Here is a 25,918-nt window from a genome sequence, read left to right on the forward strand (position 1 = left end):
CCTTGATATCATAGCAGCAGTTTCAGAAGAAATTACATCCCTGCAAAATAATGGCAGTTTTCAAAGCATTCTTGAAGAAGCAAGACTGAAGACTACAGATGAAGGAGACCCATCAGATCACGCCAATGAAATAAGACCAATGCCAAAGAGGGTTTGCAAATCTAGCTCCCGTCTGCAAAATATGCTGATGTATGAAGGCAGCGTTGTCCAGGATGTGAGCAAGAACCGTTCCACAGATGGTGAGACTTTTAAGAGAATATATTTCAGTGCAATTGATACAGTGAAAGGTGAAATGGCAGCTCGGTTTTGTGAAAGGAATATGCACATTTCAGCTGCCATACAAGCTCTAAAGAATGTAGACACACATAACTTCCTTGACCCAAGCAAGCTTACACCAATGTGTGAACTTTCCAGATGCGCTCCAGAAATAGAGGAACTTCAAACATATCTGCTGAGGAAGTACAAGGATACGGCAGAATCCTGCAAAACCCCAACACTTCACGATCTTACTAGAACATTGTACCTGTACAAGGAAGCCTTTCCATACATGTACACTTTGTATGCTGCAGGACTCACCTTTGGGGCATCTACAGCTGGGAATGAGAATGCTGGACTAGACAGATATTTGGGGTGCTTCCAGACAAGGCCTTTGTTGGAGGGACCCGGGCCATGAGTCACTCAACCTGGACTTGAAGGGTTAACATGTACCTGAGTCAGGTGGGAGGGGGCTCTGGAGGATCATATGGCCTTTTCCTTGTCTCCTCCCCCTACTCTCCTCTTCCTCTTCCTCCTTCCTCCTGCAACGCTTGCTGACCATGGGGCTGACCCCAGCCAACTTACCTCGAGATGTAAGCCTGTCATATCCCCAGTAAAGTCTGTTCCTAACCCACCACTTGAGTGTGTTTTGTCTACATCCGCAGCTACTGGCTGGGGGCTGATTTCGACTTCACTTCACAGGCTGAGCGTGTGTCCTTTTCTTCCTTCCCTTCTCCCTCCACAAACCCCGCCATCCTTCTTTTCCTTCCTCCTACACACACGTGCCCATCGATCCATGTTCTGCAGTGACATTTTTCATTTGAATACAATCAATTGACCTTTTTGACCCTGGCAGGGAAAAGGTCTCTTCTGGGTCTCAGAGGTCACTAAGATGCTGACCAGCTCCCGTTGCCATGGCAACACCATCCATTTTCCCCCACCACTGCCAGCACCACCACTACCAGGGAGGAGACATCAGGCGTCAGGACTGGTCTGTGTTTCAGGCTAGCTTGTCTGTGTGGAGGGGGCGGGATTGGGGGGGAAGGGTGCGTGTGTGGACAGGAGGGAGTCATGGGTACAATTCCCAGCCAATCCTGCCACTGCTCGTGTCACTTCTCGGCACGTCGTGACAAAATCAGAACCAGCGTAGTGGCTGAGCGACTGACCAAGGAACCGCAAAGTCTCCACTTCAGATGCTGCCAAGCCACAAACTCGCTCAGTGGTCTTCCGCAAGCAATTCTCTCTCTGCCTGTCTTTCAGCCTCAGTTGCTCCGTCCCTAACATGGGCATAATGATCAATGAAAAGGGCCATTTCAACTGTGCTCTCCAAGCTCTGGATTTCTCTCCCCAGGGATGTCAGCCTGGTGCTGAGATGGATATCTTTTGTTTTATTGTTTTTATGTATGGAAGACATCTACTGCATATACTACCCTTCATAATATTTATCCAAAGGCAGTTGACAGATACTTTTTCAGCACCAGATGAAGACTTCTTCAATTCTCCTCTGCTCAACCCGGCCATGTCTTCCGAGAACATTTGTGCGGTGCGCCAAGTCAGGTAAACCACCTTCCCCTCCCCCAAGTCCTAGTTCTGCAAAAGGCCTTGGGAAAGACCAGTCCCGATGCTGATGTACTGGAAACCAAACACAGACATAGCCCCAAACCGATGGTGCAGCACAGAATAGTGTGGACACTAGGGATGGACGAAAGTCCCTTACCTGGTCCTGCAGCTTGCTTCGCGGTGGAGAGGGAGGCGCTCCGTTCCTCCCCCCGAAATTCTGAGCAGGGGGGAGGCGCCCCATCCCTCCGGCCGAAATTCTGGCTGGGGGGGAGGCGCCCTGTCCCTCCATCCGCGAATCCTCTGCTCCTGCCGGGTCGCAAATGGCGGCGGCCGTAGCCGCCGCCGTTTGCATCCCTGCAGTCAGCCGTGATAGGCTACGTAAATGTTTACATAGCCTATCATGGCTGACTTTGGGGGGGGGGGAAAGCGCGTACTCAAATGGTGGCGCCCATGGGCACCGCCATTTGCGTTCCTTATTTGGGCACGTGTAGTCTACGTAGACATTTACGTAGACTACGGCGAAAATAAGGGCAATGCAAATAGCGTTGCCCTTATTTTCGCCGTAGTCTACGTAAATGTTTACGTAGACTACACGTGCCTAGGGATGTACGAAAGTCACTTACCTTTTCGCAGGGGTGCTTCGCGGTGGGGGGGAGGCACTTCGTTTCTCCCCCCGAAGTTCAGGCAAGGGGGGGGAGGCGTCCCGCCTCGCCCGGCCAAAATTCAGGCTGGGGGGGGGAGGCGCCCCACCTCGCCCGGCGGAAATTAAGGCTGGGGAGAAGCACCCCGTCTCCCCGTCCGCGAAACAAAAAGTAAAAAAAAAAAAACCCACCCCGTGATAGGGTACGTAACGATTAACGTAGCCTATCACGGCTAGATTTCCAAAGTCAGCCGTGATAGGCTACGTTAATCGTAACGTAGCCTATCACGGGTGACTTTGGGGGGAAAAAAAAAGCGCGTACGCAAATGGCGGCGGCCTATGGGCGCCACCATTTGCGTTCCTTATTTGGTCCCAGTAGTCTACGTAAAGATTTACGTAGACTACCGGGACCAAATAAGGAACACAAATGGCGGCGCCCATAGGCCGCCGCCATTTGCGTACGCGCTTTTTTTTTTTTTCAGAGTCACCCGTGATAGGCTACGTAACGATTTACGTAGCCTAGCATGGCTGAATTTGGAAATCTAGCCGTGATAGGCTATGTTTATCGTTACATAGCCTATCACGGGGTTTGTTTGTTTTTTAACACTTTACTTTGTAATGGCGGCGGCGGCAGCCGGTCGGAAGAACGGCTGCTGCCCCCGCCCCCGACGAAAGGCCGACGAACCTCTGCCGGGACCCGCCGCCGAGAGGGACATTCACCAAAGGTAAGTCCCATCCCGGGGGGGGCGGGGGGGCGGAGAATTTCACCGCCGATTTCGGGGGGCCGAATGCGTTGGCGCTCGGCCCCCTGAAGGTTCGGAGAGAAATTCTCCGCCATCCCTAGACGTGCCCAAATAAGGAACGCAAATGGCGGCGCCCATGGGCGCCACCATTTGCGTACGCGCTTTTTTTTTTCCCCAAAGTCAGCCGTGATAGGCTACGTAAACATTTACGTAGCCTATCATGGTGTTTTTTGAAAATCTAGCTGTGATAGGCTACGTAAATCTTTACGTAGCCTATCACGTTTGTTGTTTTTTGGGGGTTTTTTACACTTGGAAATGGCGGCGTCGGCAGCCAGTCGGAAGACCGGCCGCCACCGCCACCGCCACCGCGCCGCCGCCAGGACCTGCCGCCACCAGGGACATTCAACCAAGGTAAGTCCCATCATGGGGGGGGGCAGACCGTTTCTCCACCAATTTCAGGGGGCCGAATGCGTTGGCATTCGGCCTCCCTTAGATTCGTAGAGAAATTCTCCGACATCCCTAGTGGACACAGTCTCCGAAAGGCAACCCAGTGCTTGGAAAGATTCAGAGAAGGGCAACCAAATTAATTAGGGCCTTGGAGCACCTGGCCAGTGGGGAAAGGCTTAAATATTAGGGACTTTTTCCTTCATCTGCGTCACAGCCCTTCAAATATTTGAAGATGCCTTGAGTGCAGGTTTTTGGAAGAAAGGCAGGACATTAAAGAAATCAGTTTATAAATAAGCTGGCTAAGGGAACAGTCCTGTGCTCTCTGCTGACAAAAAGGGAGGTACGCTGTCACCATAGATGATGGTGCAGGTATTTAAGCAGGCCAGCCACCTAACAGGAGTCCCATAATAGGGGATTTCTGGCTTGGCAGGAGGTTGGACTAGATCACCTTTGAGGTCTCTTCCAACTCTATAATTCGAGCTAAAAACTAAACTATGATTTGAACTATGAGTCTGTTTCCCGCCTCCCAGCTGAGCAGAGCAAGCTGCTCCAGCTGGTCCAGGGACTACAGAAGCAGGCAAGCTCCCAGAGAGCGAGCGAACAGAGTGAGTGAACAGGGAGAGCAAATGGGAGTTGGCCGGGGGAGGTCAAGGGGGAGGCCCCTAACATTTTTTAGAATTTTTTTTTTTGTAACACACACTTCTGTACCAGTGGGACTATTTTTAACCTCCAGTGAGTAGAGGAGCAGGCACAGGCTACTTTAGAACAATCAGAAAGCTAGACACAAAAAGGGAAAAGAGGCTACGGAAGGGCACGGCTCTCCAGCAGTGGTGACCTGCAAGGGGTGTGCAGTGTTCGTTTTCTTGCCTGAGAACAACATGGCCTACACCTGCAACAGGTGCAAGTTGATCACACTGCTGGAAGAGAAAGTAAGAGGACTGGAGTGGTGAGTGGCGACCTGCCAGGAGATAAGAGAGGACGAAGAGTTCTTGGACAGAACGGGGGAACTGCAGCAGCAAAGTGAAGACCAGAAGCTTGAAGAGCAACAGCAAGCTGAGGCAGAAGTGGGAAATGCTGTGATGAAGAAAAATGGAGTAGAGGATACTCCTTGAAAAAGGGTGACAGGAGCAGATGAACTAGATGCCACTCTGCTCCAGTGGAAGCAGTGGAGCTGTGGAAACGTTTCCACGTACTTGAGGATGAGACTGGAGGACAGCCTGCAGAGGAAGAAGTACAGGGGAACCTGCATGAGAGTGAGCAAGAGGCTGAAGGCCAGTCACGCAGGGGCAATGAAACCCAGGCCTACAACAACAAGAAGAGAAGAGTAGCAGTAGTGGGAGATTCCTTGCTGCGTGGGATCGAGACCCAAGTATGTCGCAAAGACCTGTGGAGTCGCCAGGTATGTTGTAGGGATGTACGAAACACCTACCTGACTCCGCGCCGGGGCAATCCACGGTGGGGGGGAGGCGCTCCGTCCCTCCCCCTGGAATCCTCGACGGGGGGGAGGCGATCCAGTCCTCCCCCTTGGAATCCTGCCCGGCCGGCTCCACTCCACATCCAAGCCGCAGAGCCGCCGGCCGGCTCCGCCTGCCCACAGCCGGACATCCGGCCTCTGGGCAGCCCTGCAGAGACACAAATGGCAGCTGTCGTAGCCGCCGCCATTTGCGTCCCTGTATTGAGCCATGATAGGCTACGTAAATATTTATGTAGCCTATCACAGCAGGGGGGAAAAACCCAGCGCACGCAAATGGCGGTAGCCACCGCCATTTGCGTACGCTGGGGGGTTTTCCCCCCTGCTGTGATAGGCTACGTAAATACTTACGTAGCCTATCACGGCTATGAAGTCAAAGCGAATGGCGGCCACAGGACAGCTGCCCGCAAAGCAGCGCAGACGGGAGCAGGTAAGTGCTCCATTTTGCGTGCCTTTCGTGGGGTGGGGGCAGGGGCTTCATTCCGCAACGGATTTTGGGGGGCCAAATGCACTGGTATTCAATCTCACCGAGATCCGTCGCGGAATTCTCTGACATCCCTAGTACGTTGTCTCCCGGGTGGACGGATTAGAGACGTGACTGAAGGGTTGCCTGCACTCATAAAGCCCACTGACAGGTATCCCTTTCTTCTCATCCATGTGGGAAAAAGTGATACCGCCAAGCGAAGCTATGAAGACATCACATCAGACTTTGAAGCTTTGGGAAGGAAACTCAAGAACTTTGGGGCCCAAATAGTTTTCTCATCTATCCTTCCAGTAGTCAGAAGAGGGATAGAAAGGGAAAGTAAAATACTCCAGGTGAATGACTGGCTACGAAGGTGGTACCGGCATGAGAGATTTGGATTCTGAGACCACGGGCTATGCTTCCTGGAAGATGGCCTGTTGGCAAGGGATGGGTTGCACTTCACAAGGGCTGGGAAGGATGTGTTTGGCCTAGGGATGTACGAAAGTGACTTACCTGTTCGCGGATTCTGTTCGTGGGGGGGGGGCGCTCCATCCTTCCCCCCAGAATCCTCGACGGGGGGGAGGCGATCAGGTCCTCCCCCCCTGGAATCCTGCCCGGCCGGCTCTGCTCCATGGCGGCTCCGCAGAGCAGCCGGCCAGGGCCGTCCGCAGCCAGATTTCCGGCCGTAGCGGCCGCCGTTTGCATCCAGCCAGGCAGCCGTGATAGGCTACGTAAGTCTTTACGTAGCCTATCACAGCTGGGCAAAAAAAAAAAAAAACGGCGTACACAAATGGCAGCGCCTATGGCAGCCGCCGTTTGCATTCTTTATTTTTTGCCGTTTTAGTCTACGTAAATATTTACATAGAGTATTATGGTGAAAAAAAAGGGAACGCAAATAGCGTAGTGGGCTATTTGCGTTCCCATTTTTTTTCACCGTAATACTCTACATAAATATTTACATAGACTAAAATGGCGAAAAATAAGGAACACAAATGGCGGCCGCCGTAGCCGCCGCCATTTGTGTACGCCGTTTGTTTTTTGTTGTTTTTTGATGGCTTGCCTATCACGGCAATGACCAGGATGTAAATGGCGGCCACGGCAGCCGGTCGAAAGACCAGCCGCCGCTGCCACCGGACCCACCGCCAGAGCCGCCGCCATCCAGAACATCCGCCCCAGGTAAGCCTTGTCCTGGGGGGAATCCCTGGGGGGAATCCATGAGGGGGGGCGGGCTGTTCCGCCATGGATTTCACGGCCAATGCATTCGGCCTCACTGAAATCCGTGGCGGAATTCTCTGCCATCCCTAGTTTGGCCACAGCATGAAGAACTTCATCAGGAGGGCTTTAAACTGAATCCTACAGGGAAGGGAGATGTAAAGTTGGGGGTAACAATGGATGAAGGCTCATGCACCACAACGGAGAGAACAGCTCTAAGAGTGCCCAATAATAGTCTTCACAAACATGTAGGAAGAAAGCCAGACCATGAAGCACATGGTCTTTGCTGTCTCTATACTAATGCCCAGAGTATGGGAAACAAACAGAACGAACTTGAACTCTTAATACAGGAGGGAAATTATGACTTCATAGGTGTAACTGAGACTTGGTGCGATGACTCTCATGACTAGAATACAGCAATTGAAGGATATAACTTGTTCAAAAAGAACAGGAGGAACAGAACGGGAGGTGGGGTTGCACTGTATATGAAAAATATATATCTCTGCACAGAAATACAGGAGGAGGAGCTTGGTAGCCCCATCAAGAGCATCTGGATTAAAATAAATGGGGCAAAGAATAAAAGGAACCTGGTGGTCGGAGTCTACTACCGGCCACCCAGTCAAGGAGAAGACTAGGATGAAACTTTTGAAAAGCAAATTGCCAATGTTTCAAGGAAGCATGATGTAATGGGGGACTTCAATTTCCCTGATATTTGTTGGGAGACAAATTCTGCAAAACATGGCCCCTCCAAGACATTCCTGACTTGTGTGGCGGATAACTTCCTCCTACAGAAAGTAGAGGAAGGAACTAGAGGATAGGCTATCCTTGACTTGATCCTAACCAACAGAGATGACTTAGTGGAGAAAGTAGCAGTTACAGGAACTCTGGGGGAAAGCGACCATGTTGTACTTGAGTTCTTGGTTCTAAAGGAAGCAAAAGCCGAGTGCAGCCAAATGCGTACCCTGGATTTTAGGAGAGCCAATTTTAATAAACTTAGAACAATGACCAGTAAGGTCCCATGGCAAGCGACAAGAAAAGGAGTCCAAGATGGGTGGGTGGGAGTTTTTAAAAAGGGAAATTCTCAAGGCACAATTACAAACAATTCCAATAAGAAGAAAAGGTGGAAGACAACAGAAGAAGCCAATGTGGCTTCACAAAAAGCTTAGGGATGACCTGAAAACAACAAAGGACACATATAGGAAGTGGAAGGAAGGCCAAGCAACAAAGGAAGAGTACAGGCAGGTAGCACAGAATTGCAGGGATGGCGTCAGGAAGGCTAAAGCTGAGAACGAGCTGAGGTTAGCAAGGGATGCTAAAAACAACAAAAAGGCTTTCTTCAGCTGCATGCATAGTAAAAGACAGAGGAAAGAAGTGGTTGTTCTATTAAATAAGGATGGCAAAACAATAACAGAGGACAAAGAAAAGGCAGAGGTGCTCAATTCCTTCTTTGGCTCAGTCTTCTCCCAAAAGAGGGTCTATGAGCCCCCTGACAAAGGCGAAGTACAGGCTGAAGGGGCAGGATTGCAGCTCGAGATCAATAGGCATATAGTCAAGGAACACTGAATTACTTTGAATGAGTTCACATCTCCAGGGCCAGATGAACTGCGCCCTCGAGTAATAAAGGAACTGGCAGAAGAACTCTCAGAACCGCTGTCTATTCTCTTTGAGAAATCATGGAGGATGGGGGAAGTGCCAGATGACTGGAGGAGGGCTAATGCTGTCCCTATCTTCCAAAAGGGTAAAAAGGAGGGACCTGGGAACTACAGACCAGTCAGTCTGACATCAATCCCTGGGAAGGGATTCCCAGGAAAATTCTGGGAAAATTCTGGAGCAGATGATAAAGCAATCCATCTGGAAGCACCTTGAAAACAGTGCAGGGATTACTCGAAGCCAACAGGGATTTGTCAAGAACAAATCCTGCCAGACGAATCTGATCTCATTTTTTGATCAGGTCACCTCCCTTGTGGACTGTGGGAATGCTGTGGACATCATATACCTCGACTTCAGCAAAGCTTTCGACAAAGTGCCCCATGATATCCTGATAAGCAAACTAGCTCAAAGTGGGCTAGATGAAACAACGATCCGGTGGATCCACAGTGGGCTACAGAATGGGACTCAAAGGGTGCTTATCAATGGGACCTTCTCAAACTGGGGAGAGGTAATGAGCGGGGTACCACAGGGCTCACTCCTGGGCCCAGTGCTGTTCAACATTTTTATTAATGACTTGGAGAAGGAGGTGCAGGGAATGCTGATCAAATTTGCAGATGACACCAAATTGGGCGGGATAGCTAATACTTTGGAAGACAGAAACAAAATTCAAAGTGATCTGGATAGACTGGAGCGCTGGGCAGAAAACAACAGAATGACATTGAATATTGATCAATGCCAAGTTCTGCACCTAGGAAAAAGAAACCAAATGCACAGTTACAAGATGGGGGATACGTGGCTCAACAACACTACAAGCGAGAAGGATCTTGGAATTGTTGTCCATCACAAGCTGAATATGAGCCAACAATGTGATGTGGCTGCAAAAAAGGCCAATGCTCTTTTGGGCTGCATTCATAGAAGCATCGCTTCCAAATCCAGGGAATTACTAGTTCCCCTCTACTCAGCACTGGTTAGGCCTCATCTGGAGTACTGTGTCCAGTTCTGGGCGCCACACTTTAAGAAGGATGTAGACAAACTGGACAGGGTTCAGAGGAGGGCAACAAAGATGATCAGGGGACTGGAAACAAAGCCCTATGAGGAGAGACCGAAAGAACTGGGCATGTTTAGCCTTGAGAAGAGAAGACTGAGGGGAGATAGGATGGCGCTCTTCAAGTACTTGAAAGGCTGTCACAGAGAGGAAGGCCAGGATCTCTTCTCGATCATCCCAGAGTGCAGGACACGGAATAATGGGCTCAAGTTACAGGAAGCCAGATTCCGGCTGAACATCAGGAAAAACGTCCTGACTGTCAGAGCAATACGACAATGGAACCAATGACCTAGGGAGGCGGTGGGCTCTCCCACACTGGAGGCCTTCAAGACGAGGCTGGACAGCCATCTGTCAGGGATGCTCTGGCTTGGATTCCTGCATTGAGCAGGGGGTTGGACTCGATGGCCTTGTAGGCCTCTAACAACCCTACTATTCTATGATTCTATGAAGGCTATGTCCTCTGTCCAAAGAGTGTACAATTGTCTTATCAGCTTATGCTGATTACTAAGAAGATTTATTAAAAACGGGGAGCAACATGCATCCTTGATTTCTTTGGCTGGGGATAGCTTCTTCGGATGTGGAGGAGAAGGTGGAGGTAAATTGTTACTCACAAGCTTCTCTAGGGTTTTTAGTGGGGGACTAGATGGTTCGTCTTCTTTACTATATGGAGAATCAGGCAAAGCAGTAAGGAAATGTGCTTGGCCATCTGCTCCTGTAGAATCCTCCACAAAGGCTATTTCCTGGGCCAGACTATCACCAGCCTCCCCCATAACAATATCCTTCATTAAACAGTAAGGGCCCGTAGACCAATCAAGGGCTTCCGGAGCATCTCGCTGGTCAGCTTAATTTTTAACAACAAAAAAGTCAGTAATCTGTGATTGAGTTTGTGCTTTGACATAAGTCACCACATCTTCCGTCACCGGAGTTAAACTGAACTGTCTGTACCCCACTCTAGTGAGAACCATCTCACCACACCCAATTACAAACTATCTTGACTCAACCAAGGATCAGGCTGGTACTACAACTCCAACTGAATGTTCCTTTATGTGGATAGAGGTGGATTAAGACCAATTCACCTAAGGGGAGAAGAACGAAAGTATCAAAACCCCAGCGAAAGATCTTCTCCTAGCCCAATAATGGGGTGCCTTGATCAAAATTGACTGAAATTGGTTAAGAGTCTTTCTATGCAACGACTGAGAATCAATTATAATTTAAACCAAGTTATATAATAGTGAAATTTGCAACAATAAAATGCTGGGAACAATAAAAGCAATTCTAAGCCACTTGAAACCACTGAAATCATTAACAGGCTAAGTCAAACTATAAAACTCGAAACATGATGAACTCCCATGTCACCTCTTAAGCCGTACCTTAAAGCCCAAACCTCGCCTCAGCTATTAACATAAGACAGTCATTGCTTGCTGGGAGTGTTGCACAAGGGGCAGTTTGGCTTCCCTTGGAGGCAGTCAATTTCCCCAAGAAAACGGGTCACGCTCAGGCTTGGTCCAACGCAGTTTTATTGTTTGCAAACAGTCCAGCAAGCGGCTAATGCCAAAAGCAAAGCTGGCCCCGGGGAAACGCCCGAGGCAATGCATATATAGGCTATACAGACAAAGCCCCTTCCCCTGATTGGCTAAGGCACTTCATGGTATATTGCTTTCTCCTATGTACAAATAAGGCAATAGGTGACTCACTCAAAACTTTGCCCCTTCCCCTTAGCAACAGGGTCTAAGAATGTACTAGAATAAGTAAAAGCAGTTCTTTGTTGACCAAGGGTCTAAGACTTTGCTAGGATAAACAAAAGCGATTCTTGCTGACCAAATGTCTAAGAATGTGCTAGCAAAGCAATCCTTGCTGACCAACTCAGTTGATGTATTAATTCCCAGCTCAGCTAATGCATCAGAGCTTTTCTAAAATGGAATTTGGCCCTCCAGCTGAAAGTGGTTCAACAGCCTTGCTCTAGCAAACTCACATTTTATTAATCTTTTTAAGATGCGTTGTGAACTTTTTAATGCATTGAACATACACCTTCAAGTGTGTGTGTGTGTGTGTGTGTGTTTGGAATGCAGCAAAGGAATGTATAAATAGGTATGCCAGATGGGATGGCATTCTGTACTTGGCTGGAGCCCTTTGGATTAAATACTCCAACCAGGGTGAACGTTTATGCATTGCCGAAAAAGCAATCAAATGAGAACATAGATTTGCATAAAATTTGCTAATTTATATGTATTTATATGCATGTGAAGGTTTGAGGCCTACAGAGGCAAAGGGAAAAACAGTCAGCCTTAGAGGCCTGGAGTTTTCTGTTGGGAGGGGGTAACCCTGAGAGGAGTAGGTTCATTTCTCCACATTTCTCCACATTTCTCTTTTTAAAAAAAAATACTTTTTATTCTATTTTTTATCTTTATAAATGAAATAAACAGTACCAACAACCTAGTCATTATCTACAGTTTCCAACAATACAGTATTCTTAGGAGGACACAGCAATAACGAAAAAGAAAAAAAGAAGAACAGAAGAAGGAAGAGGAAGAGGAAGAAGAAAGCAAGAAAGAAAGAAAATTAAAAAGTTACTTAAAAGGTTACGTTAATTAAATTAAATTAATTAGATAAAGTTAATTAAATTTAAACTGCATTAGGCACAAACTTCAAGTATCATTCTACTTAAAAGTTATACCTATAACATTGCCAATATTACAATTCAGATAATCAACTTTACATTTCAGTATCATATCTTCAGTCTTATAGCAAGGCGGCAGGCCTACAATTCATTTCCAATAACCATATATTGCCCTTCAGTTAACATATAATAGTAAAGCTTAACAATTTAACCAGCCAAAAATATTACTAATCAAAGTCTCATAATAATGATAGTAATAAAAAAGGAAGGAAATTAAAAAGGATAAGTAATAATAATAACTTTATGCTATCTATATTTTAGATAGTGTCATTTCTAAATCTATATATGAATGTATACAGTAAAAAGGTGTCTCCAACCAGTCGTGTCCGACTCTAGGGTGTGGTGCTCATCTCCATTTCTAAGCCGAAGAGCCAGCGCTGTCCGAAGATGCTTCCGTGGTCATGTGGCCGGCATGACTGAACACCGAGGTGCACGGAGCGCTGTTGCCTTTCCCGCGGAAGTGGTACCAAGAAACTTGCAATTTCTTGCTTTCAAACTGCTAGGTTGGCAGGAGCTGGGACTGAAGACGGGAGCTCACTCCGTCACGCGGCACTCGGGTCTCGAACTGCTGTCCTGCTGACCTTCCAGTCTGCAGTTCAGCGTCTTAACCACTAAGCCACCACGGCCACTTATTATACAGTATATCATGTCTAATGTAAAAAATAAAAAAGAGGAAATAAGAAAAAGAGAGAGAAAAAGGGGATATATGTGAACAGTCCTCTGGACTGGCATACTGCCCGGACCTTATAACCCAAACAAATCCAAAAAAGAATAATAATTGAAAAGTTCCCAGCTCATGAGGCTGGGGAAGATGTCTCCCATGCCTTACTTTGAACGCCAGCTAGCCAAGCCTCCGCCATTTCATGATTTAAAAACTTTTTCATCTGGCCTTCAAAAAGAATGCAAAATATAGCAAGATATTTCATATGATATTGCAGATTCATTTGTCTTGCCTGATTTCTCACCTTGGTAAATAGCCTTCTTTTGTCAGCGATTTCTTTAGTGTAATCTGGAAATAACATAACTTTGTCTCGTGTTGGCCCCCCCTAAAGTTCTCCCACTTCCCTTGCCAAGCGAAAAATATGATTTTTTGTGGAAACTCTTGCAAATTGAACTATAACAATATAGGCAGTCCCTTTGGTGCCACGAACTGGACCTGGAATATGGTATGCATGCTCAATATCAAGCAAATAATCAGATGGCAGAGCGAGTAGCTCATGCAGAAATTTATCCAAGAATTTAAACAGACTTATATCAGCAGGCTTCAGCAAAGGAGATCGTTACCTTGTCATGGTGCTGGAGCTTGAGCACCTCAATGACATCATGAGCTAAACCATGAAGGGACACCCAAGACGGGAAGGTCATGGCAGAGAGGTCAGACTAAATACGATCACTGGGGAAGGAAACGGCAACCCACCCCAGTATTCTTGCCATGAAAACTAAATGGATCAGTACAACCAGAGATATGTTGGTATGCCATTGGAAGATGGGACTCCCAGGTCAGAAGATGGTCCAAATGCTACTGGGGAGGAACAGAGGATAAGTTCAACTAGCCCCAGATGTGATGACACAGCTAGCTCAAAGCCGAAAGGACGGCTAGCAGCCAATGGTGCTGGTGGTGAACGACGAATCCGATGTTCTAAAGATCAACACACCATAGGAACCTGGAATGTAAGATCTATGAGCCAGGGCAAATTGGATGTGGTTATTGGGGAGATGTCAAGATTAAATATAGGCATTTTGGGTGTCAGTGAACTGAAATGGACTGGAATGGGCCACTTCACATCAAATGACCACCAGATCTACTACTGTGGACAAGAGGACCACAGAAGAAATGGAGTAGCCTTCATAATTAATAATAAAGTGGCTAAAGCAGTGCTTGGATACAATCCAAAAAATGACAGAATGATCTCAGTTGGAATTCAGGGTAAGCCATTTAACATCACAGTGATCCAAATATACGCCCCAACCACAGATGCCGAAGAAGCAGAAGTAGATCAGTTCTATGAGGATCTGCAGCACCTACTGGATAGTACGCCAAAAAGAGATGTTATTTTCATTACAGGAGACTGGAATACTAAGGTGGGTAGTCAAACGACACCTGGAGTTACAGGCAAGCATGGTCTGGGAGAATAAAATGAAGCGGGACATAGGCTGATAGAATTTTGCCAAGACAACTCACTTTCCATAACAAACACTCTCTTCCAACAACCTAAGAGATGACTTTATACATGGACTTCACCAGACGGTCAACACCAAAATCAGATTGACTACATCCTTTGTTGCCAAAGGTGGCGGACGTCTATACAGTCGGTAAAAACAAGACCTGGAGCTGATTGTAGTTCAGATCACGAACTTCTTATTGCACAATTTGGAATCAGACTAAAGAGAATAGGGAAGACCCACAGATCAGTTAGATATGAGCTCACGAATATTCCTCATGAATATGCAGTGGAGGTGAAGAATAGATTTAAGGGACTAGATTTAGTAGATAGGGTCCCGGAAGAACTATGGACAGAAGTTTGCAACATTGTTCAGGAGGCGGCAACAAAAAACGTCCCAAAGAAAAAGAAAACCAAGAAGGCAAGATGGCTGTCTGCTGAGACCCTGGAAGTAGCCCGAGAAAGAAGGAAAGCAAAAGGCAACAGTGATCGGGGGAGATATGCCTAATTAAATGCAAAATTGCAGAGGTTAGCCAGAAGAGATAAGGAATTATTTTTAAACAAGAAATGCGCGGAGGCGGAAGAAGATAATAGAATAGGAAGGACCTCTTCCAGAAAATTAGAAACATCGGAGGTAAATTCCAGGCAAAAATGGGTATGATCAAAAACAAAGATGGCAAGGACCTAACAGAAGCAGAAGAGATCAAGAAAAGGTGGCAAGAATATACGGAAAATCTGTATAGGAAGGATAATAATACTGGGGATAGATTTGATGGTGTGGTCAGTTAGCTAGAGCCAGACATCCTGAAGAATGAGGTGGAATGGGCCTTAAGAATAGGGGTGGACGAAAGTGACTTACCTGTCCTCAAAGCTTGTTCGCGGTGGGGGGGAGGCGCTTCGCTGCTCCCCCGGCGAAGTTCAGGCTGGGGGGGGGAGGCTTCCCACCTCGCCCAGCCGAAATTCAGGCTGGGGGAGGCTTCCCGCCTCGCCCGGCCGAAATTCAGACCGGGGGGGAGGCGCCTCGCCTCGCCCGGCCACGAACTCCAAAGTTTTTTTTAAAAAAAACAAACACCCCCGTGATAGGCTACGTGACGATTAACGTAGCCTATCACGGCTAGATCTGCAAAGTCAGCCATGATAGGCTACGTTAATCATCACGTAGCCTATCACGGGTGACTTTAAAAAAAAAAAGCACGTATGCTAATGGCGGCCCCCATAGGGAGCCGCCATTTGCGCTCCTTATTTAGTCGCTGTAGTCTACGCAAATGTTTACGTAGACTACGGCGAAAATAAGGGCAACGCAAATAGCGTTGCCCTTATTTTCGCCGTAGTCTACGTAAACATTTACGTAGACTACAGCGACCAAATAAGGAACGCGAATGGCGGCTCCCTATGGGGGCCGCCATTAGCCGTACGCACTTTTCTTTTCTTTTTTTTAAGTCACCCGTGATAGGCTACGTGACGATTTACGTAGCCTATCACGGCTGACTTTGCAAATCTAGCCGTGATAGGCTACGTTAATCATCACGTAGCCTATCACGGGGGCGTTTTTGTTTTTTTTTCTTTTCTTGGAATGGCGGCGGCGGCAGCCGGTGAAAGACCAGCTGCCGCTCCCGCCCCGCACGAACACCCGACGAACCGCCGGCCGGACCCGCCACCGGGAGGGACATTCGGCAAAGGTAAGTCCTGTCCCGGGGGGGGTGCGGGGTGCAGGGGGGTGCGGAGAATTTCTCCCCGAAACTTGTTCGGGGGGCCGAACACGTTGGCGCTCGGCCCCCCGAAGTTTCAGGGAGAAGTTCTCCGCCATCCCTACTTAAGAAGCATTGCTAATAACAAGGCAGCAGGAGATGACGGTATCCCAGCTGGACTGTTTAAAATCTTGCAAGATGATGCTGTCAAGGTGATGCATGCCATATGCCAGCAAATTTGGAAAACACAAGAATGGCCAGCAGATTGGAAAAGTTCAACTTATATCCCATACCAAAAAAGGGAAGCACCAAAGAATGTTCAAACTATCGAACAGTGGCACTTATTTCACATGCCAGTAAGGTAATGCTCAAGATCTTGCAACGTAGACTCCAGCAATTCATGGAACGAGAATTGCCAGATGTACAAGCTGGGTTTAGAAAAGGCAGAGGAACTAGAGACCAAATTGCCAGTATCCACTGGACAATGGAGAAAGCCAGGGAGTTTCAGAAAAAACATCTATTTCTGTTTTATTGACTATTCTAAAGCCTTCGACTGTGTGGATCATAACAATTGTGGCAAGTTCTTGGTGGTATGGGGATACCAAGTCATCTTGTCTGCCTCCTGAGGAATCTGTAGAACGACCAAGTAGCAACGGTAAGAACAGACCACGGATCAACGGACTGGTTTAAGATTGGGAAAGGAGTACGGCAGGGTTGTATACTCTCACCCTACCTATTCAACCTGTACGCAGAACACATCATGCGACGAGCTGGGCTTGATGAAGCCAAGGCTGGAGTTAAAATCTCTGGAAGAAACATTAACAATCTCCGATATGCAGATGATACCATTTTGATGGCTGAAAGCGAGGAGGAGCTGAGGAGCCTCATGATGAAGGTGAAAGAAGAAAGTGCAAAAGCTGGGTTGCAGTTAAACCTCAAAAAAACGAAGATTATGGCAACCAGCTTGATTGAGAACTGGCAAATAGAGGGAGAAAACGTGGAGGCAGTGACAGACTTTGTCTTTCTAGGCACAAAGATTACTGCAGACGCTGACTGCAGCCAGGAAATCAGAAGACGTTTACTCCTTGGGAGGACAGCAATGACAAATCTTGATAAAATAGTTAAGAGCAGAGACATCACGCTGACAACAAAGGTCCGCATAGTTAGAGCAATGGTATTCCCCGTAGTAACCTATGGCTGCGAGAGCTGGACCATAAGGAAGGCTGAGCGAAGGAAGATAGATGCTTCTGAACTGTGGTGCTGGAGGAAAATTCGGAGTGCCTTGGACTGCAAGAAGATCAAACCAGTCCATACTCCAGGAAATAAAGCCAGACTGCTCACTTGAGGGAAGGATATTAAGGCAAAACTGAAGTACTTTGGCCACATAATGAGAAGACAGGACACCCTGGAGAAGACACTGATGCTAGGGAAAGTGGAAGGCAAAAGGAAGAGGGGCCGACCAAGGGCAAGATGGATGGATGATATTCTGGAGGTGACGGACTCGACCTTGGGGGAGCTGGGGGTGGCGACAGCCGACAGGAAGTTCTGGTGTGGGCTGGTCCGTGAAGTCATGAAGAGTCGGAAGCGACTGACCGAATATTTTTATTTTTATTTATTATTAAATTTATTAATCGCCCATCTGGCTGGTCACCCAGCCACTCTGGGCAATGTACAGCGTACAATAAAACAGTTTAAAACAATAAAATTCTACAGTAAAAACATTTTCTAAAATACCCTAACCCACCCCAAATGCCTGCCTGAACAACCACGTTTTTAATGCACAACGGAAGCTCATTAAGAGGGGGCATGGCAGAGTTCCCTAGGGAGGGAGTTCCACAGAGTGGGGGCCACCACAGAAAAGGCCCTCTCCCTCGTCCCCACCAGTCTAGCTGTCCTGGCTGATGGGACAGAGAGAAGGCCATCTGAGGCTGATCTTGTTAAGCGGCCTGTCTGGCACTCCTTATTCCTCCCCATCCAGCCACTCACCATCTCCAGACATTTGGACAGGGATTCTATGGCCAACTTTGGTGAAGATTTAAATGAGAGGTAGAGCTGCGTGTCATCTGCATATTGATGACACCGCACCCCAAACCTCCTGATGATAGCCCCCAGCGGCTTCACATAGATGTTAAATAGCATCAGGGAGAGGATGGAACCCTGTGGCACCCCACAAGTGAGCGGCCATGGGTCCAAGACCTCCTCTCCCAGTGCTACCCTCTGGTACCTGCCGGAGAGGATGGACCAGAACCACCGCAATACGATGTCTCCAATGCCCAACCCCTCCAGGCGGTTCAGGAGGATACCGTGGTCAACGGTATCAAACGCTGAGAGGTCGAGGAGAACAAGGAAGGAGCATTCACCCCTATCCAGAGCCCTCCTCATATCATCTACCAAGGCGACCAAGGCCGTTTCTGTCCCTAAAAGGGTCTAGATAATCAGTTTCTTCCGAGTGTGCCTTCAACTGCACCGCCACCACCCGCTCAATCACCTTGCCCAAAAATGGCAGATTTGAGACTGGGTGAAAGTTGTTCAGAACTTGAGGATCCAAGGAGGGCTTCTTTAAGAGCGGTCTTATCACTGCCTCCTTGTTGTTGGTTTTGCTGAGATTGGATCCTGTCTTCTGGCAGGACAATGTGGACGGGGTGACCCTCAACAAAGCAGCAACCTTAAAAACTATTCTTCCCACTGAAGTCAATGGAAAGGAGATATCTCCAGCACAGGATTGAACCCTAAATGTACACTGCATGCACTGAAGACTTTGGTTTCCTTTTCCTTTCTAAGAAGCTCTGGATTACTTGTTTCCATACATTTTGCTTCTGGATGTAATAAGTTATATATTCTATCCACCCCTGCCCAGTGCAAGTTTAAAGGATAAAATAAACCAATCCATGAAATGGTGCCCTTTATATTTATATAATAGAGGTGTCTAAAATTATGCATGGAGTGAAGAAAGGATAGGCCTCCCTCATAATACCAGAAGCCGGTGGGGCCATTCCATGAAGCTGAATGATGGGAGATGCAGGACAGACAAAGGGAAGGACTTCTTCACACAGTACAGACTTAAACTGTGGAATTCATAATCACAAGATGTAGTGATGGCCACCACTTTGGATGGCTTTTAAAGGAGACCAATTCATGGAAGAGAAGACTATCAGTGGTTACTTTTATGCTACCTCCAGGGCCAGAGACCGTATGCCTCCATGTGCCAGTTGCTGGGGAACATGGGCGGGACGGTGCTGTTGCACTAGTGTCCTCCTTGGGGGATACTCACAGGCATCTGGTTGGCCACTGTGTGAACAAAATGCTGGACTAGATAAGCCCTTGGTCTGATCCAGCAGGGCTCTTCTTACGTTCATCTAAATGGTGCATAATATTTCTTCATATCTGTATCTTTAAAGAAAGGATATGGCCACAAACAGGGGAGAGGTTGTGGCCAAAAAAGATGGACGGGGCTACAGGACTAAAGAGTATTTGCAAGATAACTTTTTTTCTGCTTTGACCACTAGGTTGATGATGCCCAGAGGGGTAGCCACGTTAGACTGGGTTGCCGCAGAAAGAATCTCGTGGAACTGTAAGGACTAAAAGATTTATTATGAGCTGATAAGGTGTATGTCAAAGGGCAGCCTAAAGAAGCAGTTGTAGAAGACACCAGGAAGATAATTTTTGTACAGAATGCTCAATTATCTTTTATGCTCGTAAAAATTTTAAAAGCCTTTTTTTCAATGAGAAAGAATGTGTGTGGTGTATGACACACACACAGAGAGAGAAAGAGAGAGAGAGAGAGAGAGAGAGAGAAAGAGAGAGAAATTCTGCTAGCTAAAAGTCCCTTGAAAAGAGTTTAATTGTACACCACAACCAGCAGGTGGTGCCAGAAGTCTTCTCAGAAATCATCAGGTCACTTGTAGGGATGTACGAAAGTGACTTACCTTTCGTGGATTATGTTTATGGTTGGGGGGGAGGCGTTCCGTCCCTCCCCCCAGAATCCTGGATGGGGGGGAGGCGCTCCGTTCCTCCCCCCCGGAATCCTGGCCGGCCGGCTCCACTCCGCAGCAATTCTGCGGAGCCGCTGGCCGGCTCCGCCAGCAGCCGGACATCTGGCCGCTGGCTAGCAGGGACACAAATGGCGGTGGCCGTAGCCGCCGCCGTTTGGAACCCTGCAGTCAGCCGTGATAGGCTACGTAAATCTTTACGTAGCCTATCACGGCTGACTAAAAAAAAATTGCGTTCCTTATTTTGGCACGTCTTAGTCTACGTAAACATTTACGTAGACTAAGACAGCGAAAATAAGGGGAACACAAATAGCGCTACGCTATTTGCGTTCCCCTTATTTTCACCGTCTTAGTCTACATAAATGTTTACGTAGACTAAGACGTGCCAAAATAAGGAACGCAAATGGCGACGGCCATGGACTTTCACATGTGTGCATTTGTGCAAACTCGGAAAACAAAAAAAATCCAATTCTGTTGATGGGCAGATGACAGAATGAAAGGCATCTGACAATCCACAAAACACAGACGGAATGGGTTTTACACTATCTGTACATCTCTATGTACTATTTAAATTTCAACACAAACAGTGGAGTGAGCTGGAAGAAAGGCAGATCCAACGGTACCAATGGATGAATACAGGCGAACGTAATTATTCAAACTGAGCAGGCCTGGCCGCACCATTAGGTAAAGTGAGGCAGTTACTTCAGGTGGCAAATGCTGGGACGTAGCAGCAAGATGCTGGAGGAGATAACTGTGTGCCACATACCCTGAGCTAGCCTGCTGCCTTCAGGCGTGCTGCCCTGTTGTCAGCATTGAAGAAAGATTCAAGTGCCTGTCCGGTCAGCTTTTAGGGCATGAAGTGGGAGGGGGTGGCATGTTGTTCTTCACCTCTGGCAGCAATATGTCTTGGGCCAGCCCTGAAATTCAGGCTTTGTGCCAGCTTGTCAGGGTGGAACCTGAGCCCCTAGAGCCCCAGAGCAGTTCTGATTCTGAGGAGGATCAGCAATCCGTGGGAGAGGAGCCAGCTCATCCCTCACAGGCACAGCAGCTGGCAGAGATTCCTCCTGCTGGCATTCCTGAGATAGATAGTGACCCTAGCAGTGACAGAGTGCAGGAGGGGGGCTTGCTGGATGCTCGGCGCAGACGCTGGGAGCGACGAGCGATGGAGGGCGCCGAAAGGAGGCGTAGCACCCGTTTGGCGCGCAAGCAATGGCCGCGTCCCGAGGACCCAAGAGAAAGAGGGAGGATCTCTCCCTAGCCCATACATTCAGAGTCCTCCCGTGGTTCCCCTTCAAATGGGGACCAACTGCCTTACCTGGAGCTTAGGCTACTCTGCTATCTACCCCAGTGCAGTTCCTAGCTTAGTCGCTAGTGATTAGTATCTGTAAGAGTTATTAAGGAATAAAGGAATAAAGCCTTGGAAAGAATCCTCGTCATCTGTGTCCCGAGTTGGCTATTGGAGGGGACTGCAAGAGGCAGCTAGGGCGCTCCTGACACAGCTGGAGACAGGAACTGACTGAGGAGTTCATCAGTTCATACCCTCCATGTATAAAGAATGAATACCAGCTGCTGGCAACAGTGAAAAGAGGGGAGGCTGTTGTGCAGGAAATCTATGGGGCTTTTTCAGGTGTACGGGGCAGAAAGGGAGAATGGGGCAGAGCTCTTTAAGGGAGCAGGAGAGCTGTAGGGCTCTGCGAGACAGCTGCAGGGATCAAGGGCAGGAAAAGAAAAAAATACCAAGGCCTTGAGCAGCAGGTCTGGCATGGTGGCAGAGGAGGAAGCACCTGGATCAAGAGGGCCAGCACAAGATGCAGAAGTGCTGAGCCCAAACCTAGGCCCCGACTCCAACCTGGAGTGGATGCCTGATGGATAGGAGCAACTTGAGCTGGAGACCACTGAACTGGGACCCCTAGAGACAATATCTCCCAGCCAGATTCTCACAAGCAAGTAGCCCAGGCCATTGCTCACCTGGTGCCTGCTCACCTGCTCAGGCAAGACATGACATGGGAGCAGAATGGGAGCAGACTGCGGCCACTATAAAAAAGGCAAACTCCATGTTAGGCATAATTAAAAAAGGAATTGAGACTAAAACTGCCAACATCATGCTGCCCCTATACACATCTATGGTGCGGCCACGCTTGGAATACTGCGTCCAGTTCTGGTCACCACACCAGAAAAAAGATATTGTCAAGTTGGAAAAGGTGCAGAGAAGGGCACCTAGAATGATCAAGGGGCTGGAGCATCTCCCCTATGAGGGAAGGTTACAACAGCTGGGATTGTTTAGCTTGAAAATAGGAGGGTCAGGGGAGACATGATCAACTTTCGCCTGTTGCACGTGTAGGCCATGTTGGTCTCAGGCAAGAAAACAAACATTGCACAGACCTTGCAGGTTACCACCACTGGAGAGTCTTGTCCTCCCATAGTCTCTATTCCCTTTATGCTTCTAGCTTTCTGATGGTACTGGGACAGCCTGTGCTTTGTCCTCTGTTCACTGGAAGTGAACAACAGAGTCCCACTGGTACGGAAGTGTGTTACAAGAAAAAGAAATTCAAAAAATTGTAAGGGGCCTCCCCCTTGACCTCCCCTGCTGGACTGCTGTTTGCTCCCCCTGTTTGCTCGCTCTCTGGGAGCTCGCTTGCTTGTATAGCCCCTGGACCAGCTGGAGCAGCTTCCTCTGCTCTGCTCAGCTGGGAGTCTTCGCTTAGAACCAATCAGTTCAACAAGACAGCCCCTGCCCTTGCAGGCTTACAATCTAAAAAGACATACAAGGCCAAAAGTAAGAAAATACTAGGGCTGGTGGACTGGCCCTGTTTTCCCCTCTCATCTCCTCTGTATTATAGCCTGCTGGAATGGCTGCTGGTGGTGACTATTCAAATCCTATTTTAACGCAACTGTGGTAATGTAATCCATGCAAGGAAGCCCCCCTCTTTTCTTTTCTTTTCTTTTCAAGGAAAGAAATTTGTTCCTTGGGCGTGTATGCCTCTTGCTGTGACCCATTTGATGGTTATAACAGTAGTTACTTGCTGTGTAGAATCAGTGTAATGTAGAAAACCAGTTGAATTGGCCAGAAATATAGGTGGTCCTAAGAAACAGTCATTGCTTCTGAAATGAAGCCCCTAAAAGCAGACAATCAGTCCAATCAACCGTCCTGTTAACCTGAAATGCTAGCGTTGGTTGCTAGGGCTGTGCCAAAAAATTCTTCCACGTTTTCCCAACCATTCTCATTCAATTTGATAGAAAAGAAATTGCTTTCACAAAGAAATACAGAGAAGAAAATTTCAGGGAAATTCTCTTGGGTTGGGTTCGGGGTTCTTACTTACGAGGTGTATGCGAGTGACCTGTCTTTTATTGTACAGTTGTCTCACTAACAGTTTGTAGCCTTCCCAGCTTCCCACAATTCAGTTAATGCCCAAGGAAGAGGTCCTGAGGTAATTCCTCCCCCATGGGGCTTTTTCAGATCAGACAGCATGGGAAGCTAAGGAGGCTGCAGTGAGATGGAGAGATGTGCCGTAGAAAGAAAAAATACACACAGCACCCTTGGCCACCTTGTAATAATGTAAGCTCAAAAGCACCACCAAAAGAAATTCTAAAGCACCCTGAGAGGCCAAGAATGAGGCAGAAAAACAGAAGCTTCATTCATGGCAGAAGCAACCTTTTGGGAAATTGGAGGATGGATTCTGCACACCTCTACCTCCACCTCTTTCCCAGAGCTGGACACAATACTGTCACACCTACTATCAGGCTTTGAGGGAAGGGGTGGTATTATTATACACACCTTCATTAGAGACAAGATGTCTCCCTTCAGAAATGTAACGTTTGGAAATTTAGTGAAATTTAATATGGGGAAGGTGCTGAACTCTGAAATATGACAACTGGAGCTGAGTCAAAAGTTCTCCAAATATTCTCCACTGTTGTGTTTTTTGGAAGCTGCCTTCCCCTCACCCCCACCCTCACGCCCTGGAATGGCATGGGGCATTGTGGAGGATGCAAAATGGGGGCCACAGCTGCAGCTGTTGCCACTTGCTTATTTTTAAGCGTCAGTGTGTTTAGGATGGCACTGTCAGCCTCATTAAAGGTAGCCAACTTCTTATTTGTGGATAAAGCTCTGAGAAGATTAAGTATGATTCTATTTGATCTCAATGACAGCTATAACTTATGGTACAATCCTAAATACACTTACTTCAGAATACGTCCCACCGGATTCTCTTCTTTCATATAAAAAGTAAACATTTGTATAAACCTTTAAAATATACTAAGTTCAGTGATAGTGATATAGTGATTTTGCACACATGTGCATATGCACAAATGCGCATTTTAGCGATATGGCGATTCTTGCACAATTTTCTGCCGTTTTTATTTAATTTTTGCTTATTTCTGTAAGGGGAGCAGAAAGAAGGAAGAAAATGGCCACCGACAGCCGTCAGCAGCACCGCTCCTGTAAAGGCCGTGTGAGCCTCTGAGGCTGCTGGGATGCATGACGGAGCAGTTGGAGGACTGCAGGAGGGAGGGTGGTTAGAGAGTGGTTAGGCTCTCTAGGGACTCAGTTGGCCCCCTCTCTTGCTGTGTTCCACCAGATGGTAAAAACTTGTTTACTCTGGCAGCCTTTGGTTTTATCACAGGGGTGCAGAACTTCATGCTCAGGGGCCAAATCCAGCTCGCCTGTGGACTCAATCCAGCTCTCTGGACACGCCCCTTTCCCCTGACCACTGATCACTTGGTGGTTTCCTGGCCTTTGCACAGTTTTCCCCCCATTCTAAAAGATTGAAATGCCTCTCCTAAATTAGGCCTAGTTACCGGTGGTAAGAGGTTTAAGCTAAAATATGCTGGCATTTTTTTTTTGTATTTTGGTTTTGCCCCTTTTGACTACATCCCTGCCCACCACTGGAATGGACCCCTCACCCACACCTACGTCTCTGAAATGGAATTTGGCCCCCAGACTGAAAAAGGTTCAACACCCGTTTTATCAGGTAGATAATATTTTTATCTGATATTTTTGTATACCTCTCTGTCCATGAATATTATCATTTCATGGATCATTGTATGTTATAGTTGACTTAGAGAGCAATCCGATGGTCCCTGAGTGAGTATCCCAGGAACCATCGGGTTGTCCAGAGTCCCCCTTCTGAGGGTGGTGACAGCGGTCAATCTAGGAAGAGGGAACTGGAAAACTGACCCTCCTCCCCTACCCCCTCACAGCTGGCATGGGAAGGACCCTGCCGGCTGTCCTCCGAGGTCAGAAAAGCGACCTTGGAGGAGGAGGAAAGGGGGCGTTCTGGTGGGTGAGGAGAAAATGAGACAGGAGAGGCTGGGAAACGAGTTATCCAGAGCCTCTTCTCACCTCCTTCGCTCCCCCTCTGAAGTGCTGTCCGAAGCATTGGAAGCCCCCTTTGAGTGCGGGGCCTTCCAATCACCGAGGGCACAATCGATAGGATTGCGCCCTTAGTTGTTTGGAAATGTGGTAAGCCACCCTGAGCGGTGTGTAGACACGAGAATGGCAGGGTATAAATTTTCATATGAAATATACGAACAAACTCATCCCAGAGTGCAGGACACGGAATACTGGGCTCCAGTGACAGGAAGCCAGATTCCGGCTGAACCTCAGGAAAAACGTCCTGACTGTTAGAGCGATACAACAATGGAACCAATTACCCAGGGAGGTGGGGGGCTCTCCCACACTGGAGGCATTCAAGACGAGACTGGGATGCTCTGGGATCACCTGTCAGGGATGCTCTGACTTGGATTCCTGCACTGAGCAGGGGGTTGGACTTGATGGTCTTCTGGCCCCTTCCAACCCAACTCTTCTATGACTCTATCAAGAGTAACCAGGGTCATCAGCGCCGCATGTGTTTTTCTGACTTTGTGAGTGGGGCAGGCAAGTGCACAGATTGGATCTTACCTGCCTTCTCAAGATGGCAC

Source organism: Heloderma suspectum, chromosome W (assembly GCF_057233095.1).
Source record: "Heloderma suspectum isolate Gila_16-S chromosome W, 16-S_ref, whole genome shotgun sequence".
NCBI lineage: Eukaryota > Metazoa > Chordata > Lepidosauria > Squamata > Helodermatidae > Heloderma > Heloderma suspectum.